Source organism: Ursus americanus, chromosome 23 (genome assembly GCF_024610735.1).
Source record: "Ursus americanus isolate L20-20 chromosome 23, mUrsAme1.1.p, whole genome shotgun sequence".
NCBI lineage: Eukaryota > Metazoa > Chordata > Mammalia > Carnivora > Ursidae > Ursus > Ursus americanus.
The window spans coordinates 29161222-29178637 of record NC_142149.1 but is presented as its reverse complement, the minus strand read 5'-3'; positions in this window follow the sequence as shown (position 1 = coordinate 29178637).

The window sequence follows — 17416 nt, the reverse complement described above, 5'->3', positions numbered from 1 at the left end:
CTTAGAAACTATATATTAAATGTGCCAAGGGAAAATGTACACTCCCTTATTCTCTCTGAGGATGTGTAAGCTTTGGCTCCTTCTAAGGCTGACATACCAGGGTTCTTTGTGTTTCCCTCCTCTTCAGACATCTTCCTTTAGGATATTTTATTCCCCATTACTGGTAGCAAGATTAAGGTCCAATGTAATACTGATAAAAGCTTTGAACAGAGAAAAGATTACAATTTGCTGGCTAACATGAGTGATTTGAAATAATGTGCTGATATCCAAAGTCTGTGAGCCCTGGGTTAACATGACTCTCTAATTGTCCCTTGTTCTCCTCATAATTAGGATAGTTCATAAGGAGTCTAGTGGCCAATGCAGAAAAATGAACCACAATCTAGTGAGGGCCTGCTTCCCGCCAGACTTTTCTAGGCCTTCTACGTTAAACCGCTTGATTTTTGCAACAACGCCTGAGCCACATATTGTTACCTCCTTTTTTAGGATGAGTGAACTCATCCTAATTTGCTTAAAACCACATGGCTGGTAAGTGACAGGGAATTCTCAGAGGAGGTGAGGTTAACGCAAGTTCTGGTAGAGGTGAGATGCATCACCTAAGGAGTAGGAACGCCATTTTATGTATAAGATTTAGCAATACATGGGTGAAAGAACTTGGACCAGAAGACAAAAGACTTAAATTCCAAAATGTGTTCTAATACTTACTGTCTGTGTACCCCTGGACAAATGACTTCACAATCTAGGTTTTTAGTTCTCTACCTCATACTAGAACATAGGAAATTCTAATAAATTGTAGTTAATAAATTGTAGTTACCATCATCATCATCATCATCATCAAAACCCTTACTCTTACCAATACTAGAATTATCATTATCACCAATATCTACTTTATTTACTCTTAGCATTTTAGGAGGATATAAGATAATGGCTATAAAAATGCCTTGTACCAAAAACAAACTAGAAGCAATTTAAAAGTGTTGGATTTATTTTAAATCTGAGGGAGCTGAAAAATATAATTTTCAAATATAATAAATTAAATGCAAGGTAATTGCTGTGCACTTCACGACTGTCTTGATTCTAGTCTTAGCCAGAGTCTTAACTCTTGACAATGCTGAAAGATTTAATTGAGCATAATAATAAAAAAAAAAGAAAGAAAGAAAGAAAGAAAAAGCAAACACATTTCACCAATCTCTCCAGGCCATGATATTTGCATTTAAAAAGGTCACCTACATATTTATTGTTCAGTTAATTGCTGGCTTCACCTGGAAGCTTTAACAAGTTCAGTCAAATTTCCTGTAGGGCATTCCATCAAAAAGTAGGGGGTTATTAGTCAGAGATTTACTCTTATACAAACACGGTTTTCTTAAATGTATGATTAGGGAGAAAAACAATAAGGATCCAAGGATTCTTTCTATGGCCAGAGAAGGAAGGGGAAGAAGACAGTCCATCTTCCACCAAAACTGATACATATGTCAGTCTTGCCAAGCCCCATATGAGAAAGGAATAGAAGCTAAGACACCCAGAATGTTGATGACCAGTTCCTGCCAGTAGAAATCTGTGAGTTGTATTAGTTCTATAAACACTTCTGAGAGTTCAAGCATTAATGAACAATTAACAGCTGCTGTTAAACTTGGTGGTTTTTAAGTTGCAGTCATGGTGGTGATGCTGATGATAAAAATCACAGTAACCCATCAGCATGATTTTATCACTTTAGGATTACACTATTGGTCAGAGCTCATTTTTGTAGCCTCCATTATGGCCTAACTCCTGCCTCAAAGGAAAATTCTAGAAATCAAGAAGAAACTACCACCATCAAAATCACTGCCCCCCCATAGCTATTTTTCACATGTTCTGATATACTTTGTTTTCCTACAGATGTATATAAATTTCATGGAGTTGATAAGCAAATTGAAATCCATTGTCATCTCCACTCTATCCTCCACCAGATGGTATACAGATAGTATAAATTGTGCCACCAGTATATCTCATCCTGATAAGGGAAATCTGATTATGTCACTTCTATGTTTAAAAATCTGTGGAAGTCTCACCTTGCTTACAAAATAAAGTGATAGCTCTGCACATATAAGGCCTTTTACAATCTAATTCTAATGGAAAATTTCATACTTATTTCCCATTATTGACACGAGTACTCTAATCTCTCATGGCAACACATCTACCCCATTCCTGACTTCTGAAGGTGTCTCCTGTTTTCTTTGTTCATGCCATTACTACTTCCTAAAACTCTCTCCCCCATTTACTATCTGCTTGTTTAACTCCTACTTACTCCTACCCTTTCCTAAACTTCTCTGGGCAGAATTAGTTGCTCCTTCCTCTGGATCTCCAAAACACTTTTTAAAAACCTTTAACAGAACATACAGCACTTTTCATTAATCTGCTTTTAATTGTTTACACATATGTCTGGGAGATCATTCCAGACAATAACTGTGTCCTCACCCAATGCATAAGGCTTAGCAGGTGCTTCATTAATATATGTTAAAAGAATAAATACAGTGGGCAACCTTCTTTTCTTTTTGGAATGTTTGCTTATTTCCCTTCAGTCGTTAATTCAACAAACAGATTTTTAAAAACATCTACTATGTGTTAGTCATTGAGCAACATTCATGACAGAAATCTGCAATTTCTGCCAAAGCATCACACTGTACCTAAAGCAACAGGAACCAAGTGAGAACCACTTTAAGTAGCTTTTATGCAAACATTTTAATCTGTCATGCTCCCTTCCATGGGTGAAGGAACTGTAAACAAAGTATTTGGCTCTCAGAGAGTTATGGCACAATTCTTGGCTCACTTTGATAAATATTGATCTTGTATAAATTACTCAGGAGAGGCAGTCGATGGTTCTCTGAGCAACATACACAACCCCCACTCCCTTTTATGCAAAGACATAAATCATTTATGAATAGAGCCCCACATGCTCCATGAATAAGTCCCTTGGATTCCAAGATGACTGATACTCAAGTATTTTTCTCATTTGAGTGCAGACCTAAATTTAAGCAAGCAGTCAGACTACATGAAGTTACAATGCCCTTTTGTTCACTGTAAGGTGAGAGATGCATAATAGGCTTTCAAGGGTAAACATCGTATGTTTTAAAATAAACACCATTAAATGCGATTGCACATTTGTGCCTTTAATAAAGCTGACTGCGAGGGGATAGCTCTTTAGAAAAATCTCATGTCATGTTCATTCAATTTTAAGTTTTAGTTGCTGGTGGAAAGAGGAGGGTTAGTGCACATATGTGTGTGGAATTGTGAGAATTCGTTTTCTTTGACTACAGTTGAATCAAGCCCTTGGTTTCATCTGGAAAGTTGTGAATAGCACAATAAGGGGTCTGTGTGTGGTGAGGAGTCATTAAAGTAAAGAACCAAAGGGCAGCAAACATTGGTTTTCAGGGATTCTTGTGGTAAGATTAATAATGAGAGTGTTTAACCTCTAGGGACTTCATCATTGAAGGGACAGGAGGGAGGATAAAGAGACAAACTGACAAATAGCTTCTGGTCTCTTGACAGGAGCTGGAATTTGTCATCAGAGCTCACACAAAGGGTCAAAATGCTGAAACATCTCAGGAACAAAAAAGGAATGTGACTTATGTTTTTTGGTACCTTTATTTATGTGACTTTCCCCACCCTTGACTGTTTTTTGCCCTCCAATTCTAGCTTTTAAACATTCTACGCGTTGTTATCAGCTTCATTCGCAATTTACATTGCATATAACCCATGACACAAGAGATCCTATTTTAAGCAACTGATGGCCAAAAAGTCTTTAATGAGGACTCAGAGACATATATTCAGGGAAGATTACTGCAGAATTATTTACAAAGGAGAATATGGAAAAAACCATCTAAGTAAAAGTCCACAGTAGGAGACTGCTTAAACAAACTATGAAACATTCCTACAAAAGAATGAAATGCAGCAATTACAAATGCAGCAGGTGAATATAAATGTGCCAAATACCAGGTTGTCCAAATTGCACTGAAGTTAAAAAAAAAAAAAAGGAGGATGCATAACAGTATTTACACTGTGATTCCTTTTCAGCAAATAAAACTACCATAGTGTATATATATACACAGATAGGGTTTATGATGGTTATGATTTGAGTGTAATTAGAATGAGAAGGGCAGAATTTTCACTTCTTACATTAAATACATATGTGTTAGTTGAATTCATTAAAGTGCATAAGGGTAATTGCTTGGTTTGGTTTTGGTAACTGAACATAATTTTTAAAAAATCTTATTTGTCTTTCAAATCCAAACTCAAATATCATCTTATCTAGGAGTAAATTCTCCCATTTCTGCAATGCAGAATTTTGTACCAATTTTGTAACACTTGCTACACACTGTTACAGCGTTATGAAGAGAGCACTTAATTTCAGATCAGAACTTCCAATCTAATTGTGCTGCTTTCTAGTAGTAGTGTAATCTTGAGAAATCATATAACTTCTAAGGATAAATATTTCTTTCTACAAAATGAGAGAAACAACATTACGTCCACATAATCGTTAAGAGTTGCAAAAAAAGAGGCATTAATATACTATGAATTATAAATTTTATTAAAATACAATGATGGACATTGTGTGCTTATTTTCTGTATCTTATATTAATTCCCATAAAAACAGGGACCACTATATTCATTAATTCATTTAATGCATACAGAATGAAAAACTATTTTATATCAATCACTGTGCTAAGTTCTAGGGACACAACAGTGAACGAGAAAGATAGTATCTCCTCCCACATGAAATTTAGTTAAGTAAAGAAATCACAAAAATAATCAGGCAATCACCAAACAGTGAAGTGCTATAACAGGCAATTCAAGAAACTCTTTCTGCAGGAAGTAACACTTTCTTTTTTTTTTTTTAAGATTTTATTTATTTATTTGACAGACAGAGAAACAGCCAGTGAGAGAGGGAACACAGCAGGGGAGTGGGAGAGGAGAAAGCAGGCTCCCAGTGGAGGTGCCTGATGTGGGGCTCGATCCCATAACGCCAGGATCATGCCCTGAGCCGAAGGCAGACGCTTAACTGCTCTGCCACCCAGGCGCCCCGGAAGTAACATTTTCAACTGAGATCTGGAGGATGAATAGGCTTTAGCATTCAGAAAGGGTGGAGGTTTGAAGAGCGTGTCCAGTACAGACAGCAGACAAGCGAGAACGTGAAATATGTCCAGCATGCTGGCACTTAGAGGGTGAGGAGAGAGGACACATAGGAGATGTGGTCTCGCACCTCCCTGACATGCCTCCTTGTCTTGCCCTGAGCGCTGCCCGATCTCCACAATAATCAGCGGGGACTCACCATTTCGTAGAACTTAGAATTTAAACATCTTCCAAGCAACTAACTTCACAGCTGCCAGAGGATAAAGGGTCTGAGACTCAAAAGAACCAGCATCATCTCAGTACTTATCCAGAAACCCAGCAGGCTCCTCAAGGAGACATGAATCCACTCAACCTTCTTCAGAGCTCAGTCACAGGACTGAAGGAATATTCTGAACTGGGCGAGCTGGGAGATGGAGAGGATGGAAGGGTGAAGGAGATGGGGAGAAGCACATGTGTTTACTTGGAGTGGGAGATATGTCAGGGACTGGTTAGATACATCAACTCAGCATAGCCTCGGTGTAATTAAGGGTGAAGAGTCAGAGAGAGGGGACGTATAAGCCTCCATACCCCAGGTGCTTAAAAATCAAGAAGCTTCTGACTATACAGAAAGCTCTGGCATTAAGACAAATACTTGAAATAAAAAAAGGTATACTGTATGTGAGTAACATAATACAAAAACAAAGAATCAAAGCATTTCGGGGCTCAAATAGGCTTCTGAAGTCACCTGGCTATCTCTCTTCTTTCATGGAAATACACTGAGACCCAGGGATGATGAATTCGAGTCACTCATCCATGCAAGCACCCATGAATCATCTCAAGTGCCTATGTGGTGCTCCCAGTCCTATATGCAGGGAACTCAAAAATGGAAGAGTTGCTTTTCTCTGGCTGCACGATGGCTAGTAGTATGCTCTTTAAGATATCTTGAGATATGACATGACACAATGGAAACATCAAGAGCCAAAAACACAGCATAAACTTGTTCTCAAAGGAAGTAGGGGGCTTTCACAGGCTCAAAGGCAGAAGGTACTGCAGACAGAGCAATCAGGACACACGGGGAGCAGCATAAACAGACTACATCAAGACAGGAATTGACAACAAAGCATTTACAACACAGCAGCAATTTCAGACCACCTGGTCAGGATATGAATGGCACTTCCTTAACATCAATCCCATACCTGAACAAAAAGGAAACTTGAAGGTGATGGATAGATTCGTATCTTCTGATCCCATATTTGCTAACCCAAAGCATCCAGTAAGACATTATTGATTTGAGGTTCTGGGAATTTCATTTTCCAAAGGGTAAAGGAAGAAAAAAGCATGAATGCATATCACCCACTTAATTCAGATCTGTAAGGAAGGAAATAATGGTATCTGCAAGGTAGATAAGTGGAAGGAGTGGTAGAAGTAGGGCAGGATGCATTTCAAATATGCCTGATTATGTACATAACTTTATTTAGTTTTCACAACAACTTGGGGTGTGAATCTGATCATCCCCATTTCAGTGATGAGAAAAATCGAGGCTCAGAGACATTGAGTGACTTGCGGGGGCACAAAGCCAGTAGGTGCTAAACTCCGTTTGAGTCCTACCAGTCCACGTCCAATGCAAGTGTTCTTTCTGTTACATGATAGTTTCTCCCAAGAACCCGGGGGAAAGAGGCTGCAGTATCCTGAATTACATAAAAAGTAAAGCAATGTAAACAATTTAAAAAAGGAATATGTACCATTCCGTGGCAGAAGACTATAAAAGAGAGAGGGGGGGAGTTAAGATGGTGGAGGAGTAGGGGACCCCTTTTTCAGCCGGTCCCCTGAGTCGAGCTGGATAGGTACCAGACCAGCCTAAATAACCACAGAATCAGCCTGAGACGCAGGAAGATACATCTGGATCTCTACAAATGAACATCTCCAGCGCTGAGTATTGAGGTACGAAGCGGGTAGCCGTGAAACCGCGCACAGATATTGGAAGATAAACGGAAGGGGGAGGGAGCCGCCATCTTCGGGCGCCGGGAAGCAGCAGCCACCTGCACGGGGGACGGGCGGACTCACGGAGCACACCCGCGAGAGAGCAGACTGAGACCGTGAGCCGGCAGCACGAGCCACTAGGCATCTCGCGGAACTCCGGAATCCCGGTGGGCTCACTGGATCCAGACTGAGACCGGGAACTCCCGGAGCGCGCGCGGGGTGGCTGGCGGCTGGCGGGCCACCTGCACGGGGGAGTGGGCGGACTCGTGGTGGGCACCCGCAAAACAACAGACTGAGACCCTGAACCGGGTGCGCGCGCCACCAGGCTTCTCACGGAACTCTGGAATCCCGGTGTGCTCACCGGGCATAGACTGAGACCGGGAGACCCGGGAGCGTGTGGGGGCAGCTAGCAGCGTTAGAAACACAAAGGACACAGACGTGCGGGCCCTGGAAGTGAGGGCTGGGACGCCGGGTGTGGGGCGCACATCCCGGGACGCTGCAGGGTTGAACAGCACCAACAGTAACGGAGTTAAAGTGGCCAGAACATCAGTGGAGAACGGGCCACAATCCCTCTGTTCTGTGACAATTCAGCCTCTGCTGCTCTGACTCTCAGGAGAGGCACAGCAAACCGCCAGGGAAAGCCGCCAGAGAACAAAAGCCTGGAAATACCGGCTCAGAGAGTGCCCATCCCCATCCCCCCTCGCAGAGGACACGGAGACTCTACCCAAACAGGGTTGGCCTGAGTATCGGCGCGGCAGGCCCGTCCCCCAGAACACAGAAGGCAGGCTGAAAAATCAAGAAGCCCACAACCCGGGGCGCCTGGGTGGCGCAGTCACTGAGCGCCTGTCTTCGGCTTAGAGCGTGATCCCGGCGTTCTGGAAAGGAGTCCCTCATCGGGCTCCTCCGCTGGGAGCCTGCTTCTTCCTCTCCCACTCCCCTGCTTCTGTTCCCGTTCTTGCTGACTGTCAGTCTCTCTCTCTCTCAGATAAATAAATAAATAAAATCTTTAAAGAAGAAGCCCACATCCCTAAGATCCCTATAAAACAAGGGGCACGGCCTGGTACCCAGTCAATAATTTGGGCTCTGGAAAACCACGCAACCTCTCCTCATCAGAATGACAAGAAGGAGAAGCCCCCCCGCCCCAAGCAAACAAAAGACAGTGAGTCTGTGGCCTCTGCCACAGAAATAATGGATATCGATGTAACCAAATTATCAGAAATGGAATTCAGAGTAACGATGGTCAAAATGATGAGAATTGAGAAAAGTATTAACGAAAAGGTTACTGAGAATATAGAATCCCTAAGGACAGAAGTGAGAGCGTATCTGACAGAAATTAAAAATTCTATGAGCCAAATGCAGGCAAAACTAGAGGCTCTGACGGCCAGGGTCACAGAAGCAGAGGAACGGGTTAGTGAATTGGAGGATGGGTTAATAGAGGAAAGAACGAAGATAGAAGCTGCTCTTAAAAAGATCCACACCCACGAATGTAGGTTACGGGAGATTACTGACTCAATGAAACGATCCAATGTTAGAATCATCGGCATCCCCGAGGGGGTGGAGAAAAAAAGAGGTCTAGAAGAGATATTTGAACAAATTGTAGCTGAAAACTTCCCTAATCTAGCAAGGGAAACAAACATTCGTGTCCAAGAGGCAGAGAGGACCCCTCCCAAGCTCAACCACGACAAAGCTATGCCACGTCACGTCATAGTGCATTTCGCAAATATTAGATCCAAGGATACAGTATTGAAAGTGGCCAGGGAAAAGAAATTTCTCACGTACCAAGGCAAAGGCATCAGAATTACGTCAGACCTGTCTACACAGACCTGGAATGAGAGAAAGGGTTGGGGGAGCATTTTTAAAGCTCTTTCAGAGAAAAACATGCAGCCAAGGATCCTTTATCCAGCAAGGCTGTCATTCAGAATTGATGGAGAAATAAAGACATTTCAGAATCGCCACTCATTGACCAATTTTGTAACCACGAAACCAGCCCTACAGGAGATATTAAGGGGGGGTTCTATAAAGGTAAAAAGGCCCCAAGAGTGATACACAAAAGAAAGTCACAACCAATACAAACAAAGACTTTAATGGCAACATGCATCATTAACATCATATCTCTCAGTTCTTAGTGCCAATGTAAATGGTTTGAACCTTCCCATAAAGCGCCACAGGGTTGCAGATTGGATAAAAAGAAATGACCCATCCATTTGCTGTCTACAAGAGACTCATTTCGAACCCAAAAATGCATTCAGACTGAGGGTAAGGGGATGGAGTACCATCTTTCATGCAAATGGACCTCAAAAGAAAGCTGGGGTAGCAATTCTCATATCAGATAAATTGGATTTTAAACCAGAGACTATAGTTAGAGATGCAGAAGGGCACTATATTATTCTTAAAGGAAGTATTCAACAAGTGGATATGACAATTATAAATATATATGCCCCCAACACGGGAGCAGCAAGATACACAAGCCAACTATTAACCAGAATAAAGAGACATATAGATAAAAATACATTAATAGTAGGGGACCTCAACACTCCACTATCAGAAATAGACAGAATACCCTGGCAAAAACTAAGCAAAGAATCAAAGGCTTTGAATGCCATACTCAACGAGTTGGACCTCTTAGATATATATAAAACACTACACCCCAGAACCAAAGAATACTCATTCTATTCTAATGCCCATGGAACATTCTCAAGAATAGACCATGTTCTGGGACACAAAACAGGTCTCAACCGATACCAAAAGATTGAAATTATCCCCTGCATATTCTCAGACCACAACGCTCTGAAATTGGAACTCAACCACAAGGAAAAATTTGGAAGAAACTCAAACACTTGGAGACTAAGAACCATCCTGCTCAGGAATGACTCGATAAACCAGGAAATCAAAAATCAAATTAAACAATTTATGGAGACCAATGACAATGAAAATACAACAGTCCAAAACCTATGGGATACTGCAAAGGCAGTCCTAAGGGGTAAATACATAGCCATCCAAGCCTCACTCAAAAGAATAGAAAAATCTAAAATGCAGTTTTTATATTCTCACCTCAAGAAGCTGGAACAGCAACAGAGGGACAGGCCTAATCCACGCATGAGGAAGCAGTTGACGAATATTAGAGCAGAAATCAATCAATCAGAAACCAGAAGTACAGTAGAGCAAATCAGGAGACTAGAAGCTGGTTCTTTGAGAGAATCAATAAAATTGACAGACCACTGGCAAGACTTATCCAAAAGAAAAGAGAAAGGACCCAGATAATTAAAATTATGAATGAAAAAGGAGAGGTCACGACAAACACCATTGAAATTGGAAGGATTATTAGAAGCTTTTATCAACAGCTTTATGCCAATAAATTAAGCAATCTGGAAGTGATGGAGGCCTTCCTGGAAACCTAAAAACTACCAAGACTGAAACAGGAAGAAATTGATTTTTTAAACAGGCCAATTAATTATGAAGAAATTGAGTCAGTGATAAACGACCTTCCAAAAAACGAAACTCCAGGCCCGGACAGTTTTCCTGGGGAATTCTACCAAACATTCAAAGAAGAAATAATACCTATTCTCCTAAAACTACTTCAAAAAATACAAACAGAAGGAAAGCTACCAAACTCATTCTATGAGGCCAATATTACCTTGATCCCCAAACCAGGCAAAGACCCCCTCAAAAAGGAGAATTACAGACCGATTTCCCTAATGAATATGGACGCCAAAATCCTCAACAAGATACTTGCTAATAGAATCCAACAGTACATTAAAAGGATTATCCATCATGATCAAGTGGGATTCATACCTGGGATGCAAGCGTGGTTCAATAGTCGCAAATCAATCAGTGTTGATACATCATATCAACAAGAAAAGACTCAGGAACCATATGATCCTCTCAATTGATGCCAAAAAGCATTTGACAAAATACAGCATCCTTTCCTGATTAAAACCCTTCAGAGTGTAGGAATAGAGGGTACATTTCTCAATCTCATAAAAGCCATCTATGAAAAGCCTACTGCAAATATTATTCTCAATGGGGAAAAGCTGGAAGCTTTTCCCTTAAGATCAGGAACTCGACAAGGATGCCCACTCTCACCACTATTATTCAACATAGTACCAGAAGTCCTTGCAACAGCAATCAGACGACAAAAAGGGATCAAAGGTATTCAAATCGGCAAAGAAGAAGTCAAAATGTCTCTCTTCACAGATGACATGATACTCTATATGGAAAACCCAAAAGAAGCCACTCCCAAACTATTAGAAGTTATAGAGCAATTCAGTAACGTGGCGGGATACAAAATCAATACTCAGAAATCAGTTGCATTTCTATACATGAATAACGAGACCGAAGAAAGAGAAATTAGGGAATCCATCCCATTTACAACAGCACCAAAAACCATACGTTACCTTGGAATTAACTTAACCAGAGATGTAAAGGATCTATATTCTAGAAACTATAAATCACTCTTGAAAGACATTGAGGAAGACATAAAAAGATGGAAAGATATTCCATGCTCATGGATCGGAAGAATTAACATAGTTAAAATGTCCAGGCTACCCAGAGCAATCTACACTTTCAATGCTATCCCGATCAAAATACCGAGGACATTTTTCAAAGAACTGGAACAAATAGTCCTTAAATTTGTATGGAAACAGAAAAGACCCCGAATAGCCAAGGAACTGTTGAAAAGGAAAAACAAAGCTGGGGGCATCACAATGCCGGATTTCGAGCTGTACTACAAAGCTGTGATCACAAAGACAGCATGGTACTGGCACAAAAACAGACACATAGGCCAATGGAACAGAATAGAGAGCCCAGAAATAGACCCTAGGCTCTTTGGGCAACTAATATTTGATAAAGCAGGAAAAAACATCTGGTGGGAAAAAGACAGTCTCTTCAATAAATGGTGCTGGGAAAATTGGACAGCTACATGCAAAAGAATGAAACTTGACCACTATCTCACACCATACACAAAAATAAACTCCAAATGGATGAAAGACCACTAGGTGAGACAGGAATCCATCAAAATTCTAGAGGAGAACATAGGCAGCAACCTCTATGACATCGGCCAAAGCAACCTTTTTCATGACACATCCCCAAAGGCAAGAGAAATATAAGATAAAATGAATTTATGGGACTTCATCAAGATTAAAATTTCTGCACAGCCAAGGAAACAGTCAGAAAAACTAAGAGGCAGCCCACGGAATGGGAGAAGATATTTGCAAATGACACTACAGATAAAGGACTGGTATCCAAGATCTACAAAGAACTTCTCAGACTCAATACACGAGAAACAAATAAACAAATCAAAAAATGGGCAGAAGATATGAACAGACACTTTTCCAATGAAGACATACAAATGGCTAACAGACACATGAAAAAATGTTCAAAATCATTAGCCATCAAGGAAATTCAAATCAAAACCACACTGAGATACCACCTTACGCCAGTTAGAATGGCAAAAATAGACAAGGCAAGAAACAACAATTGTTGGAGAGGATGTGGAGAAAGGGGATTCCTCCTACATTGTTGGTGGGAATGCAAGTTGGTACAGCCACTCTGGAAAACAGTGTGGAGGTCCCTTCAAAAGTTAAAAATTGAGCTACCCTATGACCCAGCCATTGCACTACTGGGTGTTTACCCCCAAGATACAGACGTAGTAAAGAGAAGGGCCATATGCACCCCAATGTTCATAGCAGCAACGTCCACAATAGCTAAATCGTGGAAGGAGCCGAGATGCCCTTCAACAGATGACTGGATTAAGAAGTTGTGGTCCATATATACAATGGAATATTACTCAGCTATCAGAAAGAACGAGTTCTCAACATCTGCTGCAACATGGATGGCACTGGAGGAGATAATGCTAAGTGAAATAAGTCAAGCAGAGAAAGACAATTATCATATGATTTCTCTCATCTATGGAACATAAGAACTAGGATGATCAGTAGGGGAAGAAAGGGATAAAGAAAGGGGGGTAATCAGAAGGGGGAATGAAGCATGAGAGACTATGGACTATGAGAAACAAACTGAGGGCCTCAGAGGGGAGGGGGGTGGGGGAATGGGATAGACCGGTGATGGGTAGTAAGGAGGGCATGTATTGCATGGTGCACTGGGTGTTAGACGCAACTAATGAATCATCAAGCCTTACATGGGAAACCGGGGGTGTACTGTATAGTGACTAACATAATATAATAAAAAATCATTAAAAAAAAAAGAAGACTATAAAAGAAATACAGCTTGTGAAGGATAGACAAGTTCCCCCCAACATTTTATTATAAAGATTTTCAAACACACTGAGAAGTTGAAAGAATTGTAGAGTGAACACCCATCAACCCACCACTTAGACTGTACAATTAACACTGTCTTTTCTGCTTCATCAAGACTGGTCTTGTTTTAAAACAGTAAAATGCTGACTATGTAATCACTAGTAATTGTTAAGGATAATAATAAGTCTACAAATGATTATAAAAATGTAAATATTATACCATAAGTTCCATGAGATCAAGAACCATGTTTGTCTATTATCTCTGTCTAACCAACGCTGAGCTTGGCTCTTGGCACAGAGTTAGCGCTTGATAGATCGCTACTGAATGAATGAATAACATAACCCCAGTGATTGAAAATGGGCTTCAGCCGCAGAAGCTCCTATAGTATGTTCTGTGATAAATGCGTAATAGAGGAGAAAATGCTCTATAGATGGAAGGAGCCACAGTCCACTGGGAATCAATGTATCAGAGGAGCATCAGTTTGGTAAAGGCAAGAATAAACTGAAGCCAGTTTTTCTGCATCTCCCAACACGCACTACACCAGGATGTGGAGGTTAAAACTAACATGGTAAAACTCATGAAAGATCAGTGTGAAGTCATTCATTTCAGTGAAGGATCATTACACAAGTAGAGATGGGGCAACTGTCGCTTGACAGAATTTATATATTTTATTTATAAATTTACTAAATTTATAAATTAAAATTTGGAAGGAGGGTGGAAAGGGAATGGATTATTATGAGCCAATAGTATAAATATGTGGGGAAAAAAAAAAAAGCTGCCAGACAGACAGCATGAGGGAGCATGGGGGGGGGCTTAGATTATAAGCTTATAAGAAGTAATAGTCTCACTATACTCTGAGTATTCCTCTCAACACAGGGAGCAATAATACTGTTATTCAATAAACTAACATATATACAGGAAGAGAGGAGGTGGTTATGGTGAGAAGGGGTCAGAAAATTATCGTAGTTAGAATCATTTAAGGAACTGGGGATAACGCACAGCAGTGTGTCCACAGTTAACACTGCTGTGTGTTACGGAGCGGGTTACTGAAGGAGTGGATCCTGGGAGTTCTCATTCCAAGGAGAAATGTTTTTTTCTTTTCTTTTTATTCTGTCTATGTAGGATGATGGATATTGGCTGAGCCTGTCGTGGTGGTCATTTTGCAATTTATGTAAACCGATCCATCGCGCTGCATACCTTAAATGTGTATGGTGATGTATATCCATTGTTTCCCCAAAAGCTGGGGGGGGGAAAGGAACTTGGGATGTTTAGACTAAGGAGGAGAGAACAAGGGAGCATATGATAATCATCTTCAAATATCTGAAGGGCCGACAAAAAAGGAAGTAGAGATAACGATCTCAGATGGCACCTAAGCTGACTAAATATACTCACACATTTATGGATATAAAATATACACATAGTCACATTCTATGTTTTTTAAATATGTAAAATATACACACATAATTACATACATCGGGATTAAAAAATAAGGGTTGAAACATAAGGACTATTACACTTCACTGTCCAGAAAGAAAGAGAAAATAGATGAGATGAATTTACAGAGAAAGCTGGAGGTGGGACTCATGGGAAGAAGGCACTTGTCAAGGATTGGGACACAACAAGATAACCCGAGTTCAGAGGTAGGCTACACCTGGTACTTCCCACAAGAGGAGGAGAGCAGCCAGGAGGGTTAACCACCATCTACCCTCCACACACACACACCCCAGAAACGGAGGAATCGGCCTCCAGAGATCAATGGTGAATGTGGGAGCTTGAGACAGACAGGGTAGCTCCCGGGGGCTGGGGCTGCAGGAGGCCATGTGATGGCACCAGAGGTCCTCCCACGCCCACTGGAACCTGGGCGGAGAAAGGGTTACAGCTACAGCTCACACACTGCCTCTCCAGCAAGCAGAAAGCTGAACTTCTAATCTCGACTACAAAGACAAGCTCCAAATGAAGAAACACCAAATAGCCAACAAGAGTTTCCAGCGTGAAAGGAGACAATAAATTCAACAAATAAAACGTATACCTAAAGAAAAAGAGTTAATGGGACAATTAGAACAGGGCTTGTGGAAAAAGATGAGATAAGTTCTCTATTATTTCTGGGAGTCAGGCTAAGTAAGGCCAATAGATGAAAGTAGCAGGAAGTAAGACTTCAGCACAATGTGAAAAGAGAACTTCTCAAAAAACGAGGCTCATCCAACAATGAACCCCAATAAAGCACACACAACTCTAGCCTTGATTCCACCCTACATGGCATTTTTATCAAATGCTTAGTTAAGAGCACAAAATGAAATTTAACCAAAACAGAGCAACTTAGCTTAAAAAAAAATGGTTAGGCAATAGATGAAAATTAACTGGCCCAGATCCAAGGGAACAGCAATAAATAACCTATAATCACTGGGCCCGGCATACAGTAGCCTACGATAAGTATTTGTTGCATAAACTTAAGCACTTTCAGGGCAAATACATATCCATCTTCTTCAGACATGAATAAGTGTTCAATATTCTGACATGGTGAGTGTTCACTGAATTTTCATTCTAGAAGAGCCGCCTAATAAATAAATACGTAACATAAACGTAAATGCTCATCACTTCCATGAATAAAAATACAGATGGGTGAGGCAATAGAGAATAATGTGCGATTAATTTTGCATCCTTTGTTTTGCAGCTGAGAGACTACTTTAGAGAAGGAGACATCTGAGCAGAGGCCTACATAAAGTGAGGCAGTTGTATTAGTTACCTATTGCGTGTAACAAATTACCCCAGAACTTACCAGTTTAAAACAAAATCTTTACTATCTCAATATTTCAGAGTGCCTGCACCAGGACATGGGCTAGCTGGTTCCAGTGTCCCTGGCTCAGCAGCTCCTGCAAGGCTGCCATCAAGATGGGCTCTGGGACTGCAGTCATTGCAAAGACGGACAGGGAAGGATCTGCCTCCAATCTCACTCAGAAGGCTGTTGGCAGGGTTCAGTTCCTCCCAGGCTGTTGGAATGAGTGTCTCAGTTCTGACTGGCTGTTGGCCAAGAGCTACCTTCAGTTCTTTGTCATACCAGCCTCTCCATAGGGCAGCTCACAAATGGCAACTTGCTTCACTGGAACAAGTACTCGAGAAGAGCCGGAGAGAATACGCAAGAATGAGGTCACAGCCTTTATAACCTAAGGTCTATATGACATCCCATCACTGTTGCTACTCTCCCGAGAAAGCCTATTCTATTCTATTCTAGTCTGTCCAGCTGACATACGGGGCAGGGGGGAGGATTATACAAAGGTGTGACTACCAGGAGGTAGGGATCATTGGGAGCCATGTCAGAAAGCTACCTACCATGGGCAGAGCACTGTATACAGATCTAGGGGAACAGCATTCCAGACGTTGGGAATAGCACTGCAAAGACCAAGGCAAATCTGAGGTACAGACAGAAGGCTGGAGAGAAATAAGGAAAGGAGGTGCAGCTTAAAAGGTAGGCAGGGGCCAGATCCTAGGTCACACGGAACTGCTCAGGTCTCAGTAGTCTGGATTCGATTATGAGCAAAGAAAATTCCTTGGAGGGATTTGAGCAGAAGAGGTTAAACTAACCTTTCTTTTATGAAATCGCGGTGATAGTAAATGGCACATTCTATTCATTCATTTGTTTGGTTTGATTTACTTTTAGTGACCTTTCTGAGGGGAAGCTGGCAATTCCATGTCAGTGGGTCTCTATATTAAAAAATTATTTTATCGGTTCCTACCACCCTGAATCTGACAAACTGGTGATCTATAAGGAGATGACTCAAAATCATAGATTTTCTGGCATGCGAGCTCCCCTTTGTTGCATCTGGGGAAGAAGGACTCCTTAATTGATTATCATCATTATTTATTATGATTTTGTGATTATTAACTGCAATCAACAGAGCCTGTCCCACTGCAACCTCAAGCAAAAGTCAGGGAACACAACAAGGCGTTGGATGCGGAGCAATACGGTGAAGGTGACCCTGACTGTGTATGTGGAGCCACTGGGGAAGTCCACCCATAGCCCATGAATGTTCAGGGAATGGTGGGTCTACTTCCTCCCAGAGAACAAACACACTTAAATTGCTGATTCCTTCTCCCTAGTCATC